Source organism: Strix uralensis, chromosome Z, assembly GCF_047716275.1.
Source record: "Strix uralensis isolate ZFMK-TIS-50842 chromosome Z, bStrUra1, whole genome shotgun sequence".
Lineage (NCBI taxonomy): Eukaryota > Metazoa > Chordata > Aves > Strigiformes > Strigidae > Strix > Strix uralensis.
The window spans coordinates 91,913,059-91,928,657 of NC_134012.1; the positions used below are offsets into that span (position 1 = coordinate 91,913,059).

Here is a 15,599-nt window from a genome sequence, read left to right on the forward strand (position 1 = left end):
ACCCAGCTGCTGAGTTTCCTTTTTACCCCTGAATTAGCCAGAGATGAAATTTATCTCGGTGGTAGACAGCAGAGCTTTTATCTGCATTCCTCTGGCTGCCACGCAGCTTGCAGACAGCTCGTGATTTGCCGTCCTCTTCCAAACTGCTGATGGTTTTGCACAAAAGCCAGGATGGTGCCCTCCATGGGCAGGGCATTGGGGAGAGCAGAAACTAATTTTTTGGGGCTTGTAGCCCTGACTGCTGGGACAGAGGGGCATGCTGCAGGGGGGGGTGTGCGGCTGGTAGCACCCCATCACCCCGATGGGTTGTCACAGGGATGCCGTGGGCTCCTCTGTCCCATGGCCCATCCCTGCCCTGCTGGGAGTCCCACTGGCCTGGGACACAGGCTGAGCAGCCCTGAATGCATCCCATTAGCATGCCATGCCTCAGTTTCCCCCTCACCACAAAGAGCCTGAGTGTTGCTGACACCCTTGCCAAGCAGAGGAACAGCAGCGCAGGTCCCAGGGACACAGTGTGTTTGCCACCGAGAGTGACTTTCCTTCCTGAGAGCAGGTGAGGCGAGTATGAGAATTGCTTTTCCTCTCCTCAGAAGGCCAATTAAGCTGCTGTCTTTAATACCCAGGCTGAGATCATCACCATGACAAAACAACGTTTCTCTTGCTCGCCAGCGGAGTGGCTCAGAGGTTAGCAAGCTCAGCCAGAGCTGCTGTCTCCCCCAGACCCTCCCAGGAGAAGCCAAGGGGAGATGGGAGGGAAAGTGAAAAAGCCCTGGGCATGCAGTAGCACCACAGAGTGGGATTCAGCTTCCAGGACAGGCGATGGTGCCTAAAAATCCTGAGGTTTTGCATTTCCAGCACCCCAGCCCCACTCACAGGGAGGATTTCTATCCCACTGCTGCTCACCAGGAGACAGGGGAGGGCAGCCGAGAGGACAGCACTAAGGAAAACAGCAGCAGGGGGAAAAAGCCATAAGAGAAACTCTGGTGCCAAAGATTAGGAAGGGATCTTAGAGATTTAACAGAGATTGGGGAGCTAGACCTAATTACACGCCATGCAATCGAGCAGCGAGCCACCAGCTGCTGTTCGTTTCACCGATGCAGCATATAGATTTGATAATTGCTGCCATGTAGCAGGGATAATCTTCCCCTCGCCATCTCCCGGCACTTATTTCACTGCTGGGAGAGTTGCAGCCAGCTCTGCAGAGAGCTCTGCACCCATGAGCAGAGCCAGGAAGGTTTAGGGGTGCAGATACGTGTGCCCAGATAGATGCTCAGCCCTGCTGCAAGGGTGCACAGTGGCGGTGCTGGGCAGGGTGCATGGCCATCTCCGTGGGTCCCCTGTGGGAGCATCCTACCCCAAAACCTCCTTGCAAGGGAGGACTCGGTCCTCTTCACTGGTGAAGACAGTGTCATTTATTGATAGTGTCCCCTTGAGGCAGGCAGGGGACTAAGCAGATGCATAAGAAAGGCTCTGCAAAGCACAATAAAGGCAAGAGGAAAAGCGACACTCATAAAACACCAAACGCCAGGAGTTAATAGGGGGCACTAGGGGTGCCATGGCTCTCTTCTACGACCTAAAAGGACCTCGAAGGAGCTCAGCATTGCAGTCATTTTACCCATGCATGAAACCCGGACAACTCCTGTTTGTTCCTAGGAGGACAAAGTGGCCCCCGTGCCCCAAGTGGCAGGGCTGGGTCCGCACCAGTGCTACCAGGAGGACGATGGTGGGTGTAGAGCCGTGAGTCCCCCGCAGCCCCCAGCTCCCATCCTCTCTAGTACGTCAATCAGGCACCTGCCAACACGGCCAATTCACTTCCATTTGGAAAATTAAAGAAATAAAATGAATCGTTTGCTTAATTTAAAAGGGTGGCAGGAAGCAAAGACGCCTTGGGCCTGTGCCAGCACACAGAGGTCTGCTGCTTCTGATCGACTGCAGGGTTTTGCTAGAGGAAACATCGGTCTCTTCCCCTCTTCTGGCTGCTGGACCAAACAGTCCCTAACTGGGGGCTGCGGGGGCTCCCAGTCCACACTCACCAGTCCCTATGCTCCAAGACTTGGCAGGAGTGGGCAAGCACAGGGGTCCTCAAACCAGTGATTCCCACCACAAACCACATCTGAGGGCCACAGGGACCAGTTTTTGCCCTGGGAATACTGCCCCACTAGTTAGCTGGGAGGATGAAACAGCTGGGACCGCTCAGCATCACTACCTCCTTGAGGGCACCTGGAGTTTGGGCTCTGCACCTTTGGGGCATTGTTCCCCAGGACTCACTGCCACAGCACAAGATGGGAAGGAGGAAGCAAAGGTAGCGGTGAAAATGACAGGGAGGTGCAGGGCAAGCATCTCCAAAAATGCCTCTCTCTGCATCCCTATGGGCTCAGCTCTGGAAATGCCCCCCTCCAATTTTCATGATTTTACAGAAATTACAGGAAACACTTGCTGTTTCTCCTTGTCTCAGCTGCTCTCAGCTCTGGGGCAAACTTCTGCTCACAGGAGCTGTCCTCATCTGGGCTCTGCAGCCTCAGAGCCTGTAGGATCCGCTCCTGCTTTGTCCTGGCTAAGGGAGAAGGAGACACCGGGAGAGGACCTAGCCCTCCAGCCAGCTCTCTGAGGCAGGACTGAATCCCAGGCTGTGTCCTTCCCCCTCCCCAACGTGTCTTCCACACTTGCAAGACACAAACATCATCTCTCATTGCTTTTTTCCTCTTCTCCCCCCCAACCAAGGCGAATCCCCAAATCCCAGCTCCTTCCTGCCAAAGACACGTGCACCTGCAGAGCAGCTGGTGCCAACATCCAGAGCAGAGCCAAGCACAACAAACGGGCTAAAGAGCCCTCACTGCACAGAGACCAGCTTACAAAAACAACCGTATTTCACCCAAACTCTATTAAACTGTCCTGGGTTATTGCTCCGTTTCCTTTCCCACCACTGAGGATCAAATGAGATTTCTGCGGCTACACAGAGATGCTCACACATCTTCCCTTCAGCTGCCCCTTCTGTGCTCCGCACGGGGTGAAACCCGCCATGGGGCAGCACAGCTTCGCATGCAAATAATTCCCTCTCAACAATGACTTTTTCATGTTGGGAAAAATACAACCGGGAACACATTCCTGTGCAGGGTTACCCAATGGGTCACCCAAACCCTTTGCAAGGGCCCAAGAGAGAGTCCTGCAAGCTGGGGTCTCCTTGCAAAGCCCAAACAATTACACAGGCTTCAAAGCCAAAAGGGACTGGTGTGATGGTGATACCAACTGGCACAGCCCTGCCGTGTCCTGACACTCTTCACCCGAGAGTGCCTGCAAGCTCCAACCCTGCTCTTTGTGTGGCAATTAATGCAACAGGGCATTAACCGAGGAACAGGGCACTGCTCTCTTCCCCTTCCCTGTGAGCATCCCTCTCATTTTACCTTCAAGCTTCTGGGTTTTCCTCTGGTAGACTTAAAAGTCAGTTGCAAAGTAGACTCCTTGTTTACAAGTCAGAGGATTTAAAAGCCATGTAGGAGATTTGGGGCATGGCTCCCATTAATTTCACCAAGTTTTACACATCTAAGCCTCAGCCATCAGTTTCTAACAAAACTGAGGCTCGCTTCAAGGCAAACAATAGCCACGAAAAATGAACTTTGCTTCCACAGGCTTTTTGAAATAGAAGTATCTGAAATGCAACAGTTCTTGCAGGCACTCGGCAGGCTTTGCAAATAGATAAGGGCGTTTGGAAACTAACATGAAAATTTCCACTGAGTGTCTTGTCCCCAGTATCTGCACACACACACCCCCGCCGGCTCAGCCATCAGCAGTGTCGGGAGAGGAAACGCAGAGAAAAGTCCAAGAGAAGTTTAATGAACTGTCACAGCTTAACAAACTAATCCCTGCTTATGTTCACCTCATCCCAAATGAGAGGCTGGGAAAAAACAAGCGTGCAACATAAGGCAGCTATCTCTTATCTGCTCTGTTACTCTGTATGGGCAGATGATTGAGCAGACTCCTGGGTCACGGCAAGGCATTGCTTGCTCCTGCACAATGCACATCCAGAACTGAGCAAATACCTCACAATAATTTCCCATGAAAAGTTTGCATCTGTTTTCCAGAAATACTTGAGCTAAAGGTAAGAAATGTGCATGAGAGCAGCATGGCTTACAAAATGCTCATGAAAAGACAGCTTTGAACTTGACATGAACATGCATTCAGCAGATCGGGTGCACAAAGAGTCCTCACCCTTGTGCTGTTTGTTTGTGGTACTGGAGTTGTTCCTCTGCCAAGAGCAGGACCACAACTGAGGGAGCCAAGGTGGAGCAGAGCAAAGGGACAAAAAGGAGGAGGTGTTTTCCTCCTGCCTGCACCAAGAAAGATTTTGCAAAGGTTTTGGGGAGAACATTGTGCCCCCAGAAAAACCTAAAGCAAGAGCCACCAGCACATCTGCTGCACTCCCTGAAGCTGCAGGGAGACCAGCATCTTTATCCCTGCATCCTTGTCCTCAAGAGGCAGGACTGGGTGCCTCTCCAGCAAGCAGAAAAAAGGCAGGTTGCTGCTGCCGGAAACTCTGGGCAAGCTGCTCCTGAGTGATGTAAACATTTGTTAGCAGGAGGCACTGGGTAAATAACTTACAGCAGTGCAAACAACAGCAAGTAGCATTTTCTTGGTAAAGCAGCACCCAGGCTTTCAATCAAAGCTCAAGGCGATATTTTCTTAGGCTCTTTATTGAGCTATCAGAAGGCTTTACCTCTCTCACATCCCTTATATACACATGCACGCATGCATACACATGCACAAACTCCTGGTCCCCAAAATCCTCCCCTCTACACACACTGCTTCCTGGCAATTCCTGGAGCAGAAAGGGGAGAAATTTGTGTGAAACATCAGCCGCTCCTCACTGGCAGCTCTGATCTTCATAAAAGCCAGTGCCTGAACGCAGCATCATATTCTCATAACATGGGCAATGTTTCAGAGATGCCTGCAGGACAGCTGGTACCAAACTGGAAATGACTGCAGTGACAGTGGGACGCAGGTTTGGCTGAGCAATAAAGCCTGGGTGCAAATGCTAAATCAGATGGTAATCCTGTATCTCAGCAAGAAGGTGGGGCTTGTTTGGGGTTTTTTGGGTTTGTTTTTTTTTTTTCTTTTCATCTAGGTATTGCTTTTCTGATATTGCAAAGAAAATCCTGGTTCCAGCTGCTGCTGGCTTGCTCTAAGGTAGTGGAAATACCAGCTATGTTGTCAATCTGTCTCAGAGGGGTGACATTTTGTCTCCCCTTTCTGTACAAGTTTCTAGGAATAGGTTAAAAATTTTCAAGAAAAACTAAAGTGCACAGAACAGCAAAAAAGGAAAGAGCTGGGGAAGCTGGTGGTGAACCCCAGGGGAGCGGTGAGGAGGTAGGAGGTTAGGTCGCACAGATCTGCTTTTCATGTCTTCTCTGAGAAGACATCCAACGGGTTCAGTTCAGACCCCCATAGACGCTAACACAACACCCAGATGAAATGGTTCTCTGCAGGAAAGCAAACAGGGCGACAGGATCTGCTGCCAAACCCTTATGTCTCACAGAGGGAGAGAGGGGAGAGCAAGAGGAAATGAAAAACAAATCCCAGAGCCGGGGATGTGCCGAGGGGTGGCTGCGGCATGGTGTTATCTTTGTCGGCAGGGTGGGCTCTGCGGGGGTCACCGCGGGAGAGAGGATTAAGTGCTCGCATCCAGAGGGGCGGACATGCCTTCGTAAAGGCCGGGGGAAAGGGGAAGCTGCTCTGAAAGCTGACAGGAGGGCAGGTCTTGCTGGAATGGTTTTACTCCTGGGGGTTGCATGGTTGGCCGAAGCAGTGGTGGGACCTGGAGAAGATGACCACCACCACGTTGGTGGTCTCCCTGGCTGGACTCTGCCAGCCGAGCTTCCCACGGAGGAGACAACCCTGTGCCATGGGATGATGCCCACCTAGTTTGGCACAGCCAACCTAGGAAGAGCAAAGGGGATGCACACAGAGGAAGAAAGGGAAAAGGAAGAGGTGAGGTGAGAGCATTAAAATATAAATGAGACGAGATGACTGTGTAGATACTTTTAAACCTATACAGATGGGAAGCCACAAGTAACCAGGTCTCCACACACCATTAGCACATCACTTATTAATCACCCATTAATGAAAGGGCTGCAGATAGCAGAGTCCCATCTTCTGCCACTATGATATTTTTCAGCCATTCCTCCTTCCCTATCCAATTTTATTTCAAGAAATTCCCCCAAAACCTAACACCCAAGAGCTGTGCTTTTTTTTCTCTTTTCCTTTCTTTCAATCAAAGCTTTAAAAGAAACAAACACAAGCAGAAGCAGCTCCACAGCAAGCTTCCATCTAGTCCTTCTCCCATGCAGGACTTGCTGCACACCAGTGAAAGCCCAGAGCCTCTTTAGAAACTTGCACGTAACTTCACTTTCCAGCTCTGCCCACAAAAGCACATTCAAACTTCTAACCTTTTTTATTCCAGGCCAATTATTTGGAAACTGAGCCCAAGCCCCATAGAATTCATTATGTCTCTCTTACTATTTGCTGGAAGGTGTCAATGGGCCAGCAAGTTGCTTCCATAAATCTCTGGTTTTCACCCATAACCTCTGAGCTGACTGCCTCTCCTGCTACAGGTGAGGCACTTAAAGAGTAATCCTGCATTGGTGTTGAAAATAACAGCACCCACTGCTAATATGCATAAGTTGCAAGGTATGAGTACCTATATTGGCCTTTGTTGTTTCAGAGAAACAACTTGCTTTCTGGGTTCAGTAATAATTTCAGCAAAATCATGGTCACAAGAGATGTAGTTTTGGAAGAAGCAAGCAACTCATCACTCTGCTATTTATAAAACTTTAAAAATACATGTACAAACATAAAAACACACCACCACCACCCCCCCCGCTCATACACATACCACCTTATTTGATCAGACCTCATAAAAACCAGATGCTATCTTGGAAACTAACTTCCTTGGGAAAATAAACTGCCTGTAGTAAATCCCAGGGCCAGCACGGGCAGCTGCCCCGGCACGCTGTCTGCGTGAGGCTTGCCACTTTGCAGACGACTCGGGACAAACAGGGCAGTGTTAAAGCTCTATGCAAAGCAGGAAAAAACAGAGAGAAGCCATGAAAATTTCACAACAACTGCTAGCAGGGAGCTGGGCTTGGTGCTGGCGTTTTGGGGTGATGGAGGCAGCCGAGCAAATTAAAAAAATCAACAACCCACGGATGTCAGCAGGTTGTCAGTGTCTCAGAGGCACCACCATAAAATCCGCACGCCGTAAAGGCTTGCTGGTCGGTGGGAGGGCTGGCGAGAAAGAAAACAATGCGCTGGGTGACAGCGGAGTCTCTGCGCAGGGAGGCTGTCAGCACCCGGAGGTGGCAGCGAGCCCCCTGCTCCGCCAGCCCAGCCTCCAGCAAACCACGCCGGAGCGTGCAAGTGAGCGGGGAGCAATTGCATGTGGACTCGAAAGCGTGCGGGGCTGCTTTCATGCAGGCATGGAGCACCGGTGGTCTTGCACAGCCCTGAGCTGGTTGCATCACGCTGCCATCAGCCAGGCAAACAGCATCGTCAGGATGGAGGGTCACCCCCGGCGCTCAGATGCTCAGCGAAGCTTCCCAAACTCGCCGACGGAAATGAAAGCGCGCCGAGCGCGGAGGGATGCCTGTCCCGGATATTCGGCACAAGGAAGAATGTGGAGTTCTTGGAGCGGGCACGGCCACCCGCAGCTGTGCAAACAACCCCGCAGAGAAGGTGACTTACCTTGGCCCCCAGCCGAGATCGCAGACCCCCCGCCTCCAGGAAGCCTTCTCCCTTGCCCAAAGACGGGACAAGCAAAGCTGAGGGCTGTTTCCCAGCGGGAAGCTGCCGTCTCACAGACCAGCACATTAAATGAGCTGGCTCGGGTTAGGACCAAGCACCGATAGCCACTGTCAGCCTGACCCAGCCTAGTGCATAGCAGTTGCTTCTCAGTTTCAATTTATCCCTGCAATCGAGGCGAGTTTCTCTGCCAGCAGAAAAGCTGCGGCAGCAACTGCAGGCAAGAGGGTTCACTGTGCTGCTTGGGTCTCATCCCCCACCACAGCATCCCCCCAGCACTGCAGCCCAGGAGAGATCCTGCATACAGTTGGATGGGCAGGAGTAATGAGAGGCCCCGATCCAGGAAAGCGTATGTTGATCCGTCAGCACCTGAGTACTCCTGACCCCTGTCATCTAGAGGAAACTAACTTCAGATGGTGAGAGAGGGAGGAAAGGAGAATGATCTACACCAGATCTGGGGGGAATCAGATGCCCCGGGGTGGGCTGGCCAGAGGTCACACAAGAAAACACCATGTTGGAACCTGGTTGTGACCCCGAGTGTTGACAGGTCCCAACCTGGTCCCCTAAAGACCATACCGGGTGCTGCAGGCAGGAAAGGAAGAGAAAGAGCTGGCTCTGGAGGCATGGGCCATACTCCTGGCTCCACTGCAGCTTCCCAGCCCCAGCACCAGAGGTGCGGAGCCCAGGAAGGGTGAAGTTGCTCCCAGCTCTGCCCTCCCCAACTCCAGATATAAGGAAAATACTAGTTTTCTCCTGTTTTGCCTCCCCAGACCACCTACCATGAGCAATAGATGGAGTCTTGTAGGCCCTACAGTAAATAAAGATGGAAGGGTTTTTAATCGCACAATTCCACGAATTTTTTGGAGATGGGGGTGAGGAGGAGGAGGGAAGACCCAGCACAATCTCTAAATCTTTGTTCCCCCAGGCTCCCTCAGCCTGTTTCCTCCCAAGCTTTTGTGCTACTTCAACCAACTTTTATTTTTGGAAAAATAAACCAGAACAAATGGCAATAAATACAGGCGGGCTTAGCGGGAAACTGCTGGGAGAGCTCCAGATCCTGGCGGAAATCTCCTGACACCACTGAAACCCCAGGGCCCATTTCTCCTCAGTGGGAGACAAGGACTGTGGTGAGAGATGTGGACCATGGTGGCAGCCCTGCTGGGTGACCCTCCTGCCCTGGCCAGGGAGCAGCTTGCCCAGCCCCAGCTGGAAAGGGGCTCTCCCCAAGCTCCTGGGCTTGGTGTGACTTTTCACTGCGTGCAGCTATTGGATCCAGATGGGGAGAGGAGATGAAGAGCCACCGGGCTGTCACGGAGCAACCACAGCAACGAGGCCATGGGGTATCATGGCTTGACCCTGGGGATGGAGGCTGGTCTGGTGGCAGCAGAAACTGCCAGCTACTGCGGGCTGAGCAGATGGGGGCTTTCCTCCCCAATGTCTCTGTGCTGTGCAACAGGCTAGGCTGAATTCAAGCTTTTCAGGGTTAGGACCGGGGGTGCTGTTGTATGATAAAGCACTAGTGTATCCAGAGCAAGTCAGCCCCCACAGCCATGCAAAATCCTACTGCTCTGAGGGTGCTTGTATCACATGAGTACATCAATCATATTTTCCTGTATCTCAGCTCAGAGAGCCCTCTAACCCCTGCCAGCAGGAGCTAACAACATCTGAGGATCTCAGGCAACTAATGCCAATGGAAAAAACAGAATAAATATTCAAGTTAATCAGAAAAATAAAAATGAGAGAGGGAGGAGGACCCTGCAACACATTAGTTCCTGCCTGCCACTGGAAGCGCCATCTTAAAACAATCCAACAACCAAACCATCACACAAAACCCCAGCTGCAATCACACCGGTTTCTCTTTTCAAAGCCGTTCTACAAGCTTTGAGGACACCTTTCAATAAAAAGCGCACTAAAAGGTCCTCTCAAGATGATGGAAACCAAAAAACCTGAAACTCAAGAGCACAAGCCCTTTGCTCAACTGCAAACCTGGCCAAAGGGACACAGCTGACACACAAACCCAACACCAAGCAGCACATGAGCTGACAGTCATCCCTCTCTGACCACTGCAGGTTCAACATGTCTTTATTTCACTTTGCATCCATGACAGAGTCTTCTTGTTTGTCTTCTCATCCTGGACTGTATCAAAGAAGTTTACAGAAAAAGCCAAATATATCACAGCCGCTACCCTGCGTCCACCCTACTGGCCACAGTTCAAATGATACCAAATACACGTACTTTCTGGGCAGTTCAAGATGAGTCAAAACAGCACAAAAGCATAAGCCAGACCATGCAGAAGAGAAATGGGCAGGCAAAAAGACCAACCAAAAACCCCACACTCTTAAGACAGGTTTTAGGAGATGACTCTGACAACTGATATTTTACTCCAAAACCAGGGATTGTCTCTTATCAGATAGGCTCTGGCTAGCCCTGCTCCGGTGCCATTATCTCCTTCATTGCACCAGTTTGGAGCTATAGCAGACCCCAAAAAGACCCTCTGGGAGCCTCCCAAATTTGTCCTGGGCTGCAAAGATCCCACAGTGCTGTCTATGGGACCACTCTATCCAGCTTTACCACTTCCAAGGAGGCGATGTGCCACCTTGGCACTGGCAGAGTCACCTAAATCTGTTTTCAACACCAAACAAGCACGAAAAAAACCCCCAACAACCAAAAAACAGCCCCTATTGTAGCAGAGCAGAGGGTTAAAGTCCCAATTACAGAATTGGAAACACAGTTACCCAAGAGAAAAATAAACCAATTTAAAAAAAGCCAAAAACACAATTCCAGATTATATTTAACACTCAAATTCCTCCTTAATTGCTCCAGTGTCTCAGCCAGCTTGCAGGGGAGGAGTGGGGACTGGCAAATTAGCTCCCCCCAGGGCTGCTTCCCCCTGGGGAGCTTTCCCAATTTACATTCCCATTGTGTTCTTTAATTAGTACATTCCTACAGCTTTTCTGAGAGTCCCAACACTTCCAGGGCTGTGACAGTACTTTATAAATAATAAATTGGAGGGAATATTCACTGTACCCTGCTTCACTCCTCCCAGTGTCCCGGTTGGTGACTGGCAGCTTTCACAGGGACCACACACTGTCTAGAGCAGCCCACCATCGCCAGCCTCAGAGGTGGCCTTTGGTGGAGACCTCAATAACCTCCTTTCTGCTTCTTCTTCCCACCTTGCAACCTCTTATTTTGGGTCCCGCTTCCTGGACAGGCTTCTCCCAGGCAAAGCGTTTGGACCTGATGGCATCCCCATAATGTGATCCCCATGCTGGTGAGAAGGGCTGGGAGGACACCTCGAGAGGCTGTCCAGTGGCTGGGCAGGATGCTGCCCACAGGCATCACTGGCTCAGCCAGGCTTTGTGACTCAGGATCTACCCAGAGCCATCCCAACCCCAAAATCAGCAAGCACGCAGCATGCTGCTTCTCCACACCAGGACCCAGGCAATATCCTCCAGCCTACGATTTCTGGCACCCTAGGGATGCACGAACTACTTCCTTGGGAACAAAAAAAGGGGGGAAATTTACTTAGTCTGCAGCACATCAGCCAGCCCTTGCCAGGAACAGGGGCTGGGCAGAGCCCAGGACCCCTGCCACCCAGAACAGTGGGAAAGTCTCACGAAGGTTTCACCCAGATAACCCTAAAAACCAGATGGGAAAAAAGCCCAAAGTAAAGGAAAGACAACTCAGCGCAGCCGTGCATCAGAGGCTCCAACCCAACATTTTCCCAAGTCTCATTAGGGATGATTTATGAAGGCTGACACCGTCGTTAACCTCTGACCGTGTCCCCACTGCCTGCAGGGCATTTCGCAGCCTGCCCAGGACTGTCCCGCAGCAACTGTGGGGGAATGATTGTGTGTTTATCTCCCCTGTTAGTACAATTAGGTGCTTTGAAGGTGACCTACCGGATCATCTTACCTGCAGCAATCCAGAAGCTTCACCTGCCCCTGCTCCTGGGATGAGCCCTGCACCAGCAGTTCTGCTGGCGCTGCGTGCTCACACACACGCACAGCACTGCTTGGCACAGGCAGTGGGCACTAATAACCCGCCATTTGCAACCCCATCTGGTTCTGACATGTCCATTATTTAAAGGCATTTGGCAAAGACCTTGGGCAACTCGTTTGCAGAGTCCGGGTCAGTTCAAAAGCTCATGAATTCCCAAACTATTTGCTGGTCATGCCCGTAGCCAAGCTGTGAATAGGTTTTTGGCAGATTTGAAAGGAGCTAGTGTTTTCTGAAAACACCTGCCTTCGGAGGCTGCAAAAGCCCACAGATTTCCATTCCTGTTTAAGATGCACATCTAGCTCTCACAGAGGTTGGGAATAAGATGAAAACTTGACTGCAACTACAGAGCATCCCTCATCTTTTAGCAATCTCAGGGAGATCAAGTGACATGGGGGCCCCTGTGCCAGGGGCGAGAGTCTCACCTCACCCTTCCCTGCCCACCTGGGGGTGGAAACTGGGCAGAGGAGAAGCAGCTCCTGGTCTGGGGCCATCTCCAGTCCCTCTGTCCAGCCCCTCTCATCGTCCTTATGGTGAGATGAGGATAAAGGATGCAACTAGCTGCCCCTTCTTCCAGCTGAGCCCCTACCCTGGAGCAATGCCCTGGGAGTGCAGGCAGCAGCAGCCTTGGGAGCATGCTCCTGGTCCTGCAGCTCCCGCATCAGGATAATACACCAGCTGTAGACCCACAGAAGACCTGGAAAAAGCATGCTCAGCACATTTCTTTCCAGCCAACTCGTATCATACTTTCCTCTCCCTCAACCCACCAGAGCTGCAGCACATTGCATGCATCTCACATGTGCAAAGACCCATCAAGATTTTCCCTCCCACCTGGCAGCCGAGGCTCTGCTTTTCTCCTCCCCAGCTGCCTCGCTCAGTGCAAAATATCACCGAGGTTTGCTCAACCAGTGGTCAACCTTTCCCCGTCGCAAACAGCAGCCCATGAGACTCTCTGAGATCAGGCAGCACCGCACACCCGCTCAGAGAAGGAGCGGGAGGCGCAGGCGGGGGAATACGAGACGTGGTTTGCTCAGAGACAGCTCTGTGCTTTTGGCAGGACTTGAGGGCATTTGTTTTGAAGCTGTGTTTACATGCCTTTGATCAGACGTGTTTAACTTTTCTGGTGCGTGACAGCAGCAAAACAAGTTTGATACAAGGATAATGAAACACATTGTGCGCCTGTATGTGTAAACGGCTATAACAAGGCTGTGCACATCAGTAACTCAAAGTGGGGGTGAGGGGGGTGCAAAGACAGGGAGATGCATCATGATGATGCCAGCAAGTTAAATGTATTTTAAAAAAAAGCACTAACCCAGCAACAACAGCTCAATCTCAGCTACTGGAGTTGACCAAGTAGAGTCTGCCCTGAGCCCACTGCAGAACTCCCTCCAGCATCATGGAGCTTTCCCTTAGCAGCTAAACAGGGCAGGAGCACTGCGGCTCAGGAGGGCTCAGGGCTTTCTCACAGAAGCACCCCATGGCACTGGCGTGGAGCAGCCCATGCCTTTTCCAACCTCTGACGTTTACCAGCAACTCTCAGTCAGAGCCATCTTTTGAGAAATGCCGGCACAAGACCGAAGAGCAAAAACGAAAAGGCAGCTTTAAGAGACGCTCCTAAAATAGCCGCTGTCTGAAATGCTATGGCACACCTGGCACAATCACCAAGGACGTACTTGCATATGTTTAGACCAACTGGGCCACTAAATACCCTGCCGTCATTTCAAGCCTCGCAAGGCAATAAAAGCTCTCTCCCAGCACGCCAGGGAAACGCAGAGTGCTGCCGGCATGCTTTCAGCACGAGAGGATGACACGGAAGCCACGTGCTCAGCCGTAAGCTGGGAAATGCTGCAATATGAACATCTGTGTGTTGAACTGCTAATACAGGCCTTGGCATGGGGCAAAGCCTCAGCACAGACCAGGGGTTGCTCCCATGGAGCAGTTTGGATTAAATAATCCTATTTTGGAGGTGAAAGGAGATGTGGAAGAGTGTGGATGCTCCAGCCTGTGCTGGAGAGCAAACCCAAGCATGTTTAATTTACTAGTGCAAATGCCGGTAGAGAGGCTTTATAATACAGTCCCATGCTGACCATGCTTCAAGATGAGAGATGCCACCATCTCTCTGTGCTTAGCGCAGCAAATGAGCGGAGCACGTTGGCACAAGAGGTTTCCTAATGGCATGCCACCTCACTACACAACTTGTCAAGCCGACGCAGACTTAAGCAGTGGATCTTAGTTGGCAATAGAGGGGGAAGTGAATACTCAGCTGTGATAAATATTTAACGTGCTTTTAGTCCTAAAGAAGTGTAGCACTGAGGCCATCATCCTGTAAGTGAAAACCAAGGCTGATTAATGGGGGAAGGTACTCCCATTTATGGGAGGTTAGGATCAATCCCAATTCTCAGCTCTTTGTTGAATCTTTAATGCTCTTTTTCGAGAGCAGAGTTCCTTGGTGAAGGGCAGCATCCTAATAAGGCTGCTTTAACGGCACGGATGTTAAGGGGGTATAAATAAAAGCCCCCTGTGAAAAATAAACAATGAGATGAAAAAGGAAGGTTTCATGTGGTCACTGCATTCAGCTGGCTCAGAAAAAAACAGTTTTGAGGTCTTCTCTCTCCTTTGGAGGATGGGTTTACTTTTTTCAGAGCTTATCCTGTCATCCCAGAGCTGAGCCCAAGGTTACCCCTCACACCCTCCTCTCTGCCAGGCCAAAGACAAGCTGCTGCTTTGGGGAGGAGAGAGTGCTGGTGCCAGCCTGACAGCCCATGTTTGATCTTTCCACATCCTCACTCCAACTAGAAAGGTCTCCACCTTCTTCTACACCTCAGCCCTCTTTTCAGACCTGCAGCTTCACCATCTTGTGCTCCACCTCTTCCGTATCCGAGCAAGGTGGCCCCATACCACCTTCCATCTCATCAGCCAAGACAAATCCCCTGCCTCCGCAGTTACATCAGCATCAACCACACCCCCCTCCCATGCTTTCAAACATCCCCCTTTACTTCTCCTTTCTTGACAGCACCCAGAGTGAACAGACAGCTTACATTTGCAAGGCATTTCCCAGGGGTGCATCAAAGAGAGCATCCTTTTGGGTCTTCCACCGCATCAGCCTCCCGCATCCTCCTGCTTTCACACTCACTTCCCCTAATTTGCTAATTCCCCCTGATTTCCCTCTTTTGCTTTTCTCTGCCTCACGATCCAGTAGGACCAGCCCTGCTGTCTGCAAACAAAACTCCCCACGCATCTCTGCTCGCTGGCCATCCCTCCCTTGCCAGCAAGCAGCACAGACACAAGACCACAGACACGAGCCTTGTAACGAAGATAAAGAGCCACATATTCTTGCTGCCCCCCTCCATCTGCCCACACCTTTCTGGTTGCATTACGCCTTATGTTGTTTCTTGTCTGAATCTAAACATCAGCTCCTTCCTGGCCGTGCTGCTCCCCTTGCCTGCACCCTGTGCCAGGGACAGTAAGGCCAATGGAGGCACAAAAGGGAGGACATGAAAAGTGAACCAGGAAAGGTGACAGCAAGGGGCAGTGAGGGAGAGAGCACGTTCACAACAGAGGAGATCAAAGGTGCCAGAGCCAAGTGCGGGTTCCCACACACGAGGGGGGCTGGCGCATCCCTGCTGAGCCACTCCAGCTCCATCAAACCATCAGCTGGAACAGTCTCAGTTGTCTGAGCTGAGAAAGGGTGCTAGCTTTTCCCTGGGGTGATGACAACTGAGATGAGAAGGCAGTGTCACCTCCAGGCAGGAGCTTAGAGCCTCCCTGGCTCCCAAAGCCCTGGGTCTGCTGCGATGGTCCTTAAGAGG

The 15,599-nt window shown here is 51.3% G+C and overlaps 1 protein-coding gene across 8 annotated transcripts in view; it reads right to left on the bottom strand.

Annotated features, from left to right (window-relative positions):
• CNTFR (ciliary neurotrophic factor receptor) overlaps positions 1-15,599 on the bottom strand; it is a 209,832-nt gene that overhangs the window by 128,139 nt on the left and 66,094 nt on the right. The window contains exon 1 of one of the 8 annotated variants that reach the window (XM_074856851.1): positions 12,622-12,641. The exons of the other annotated variants lie outside the window; for them this stretch is intronic. The gene's annotated coding sequence lies outside the window, so the exon portion shown is untranslated. Of the gene's footprint in view, positions 1-12,621; positions 12,642-15,599 lie in introns of those variants that run through there. 8 annotated transcript variants of the gene reach the window in all.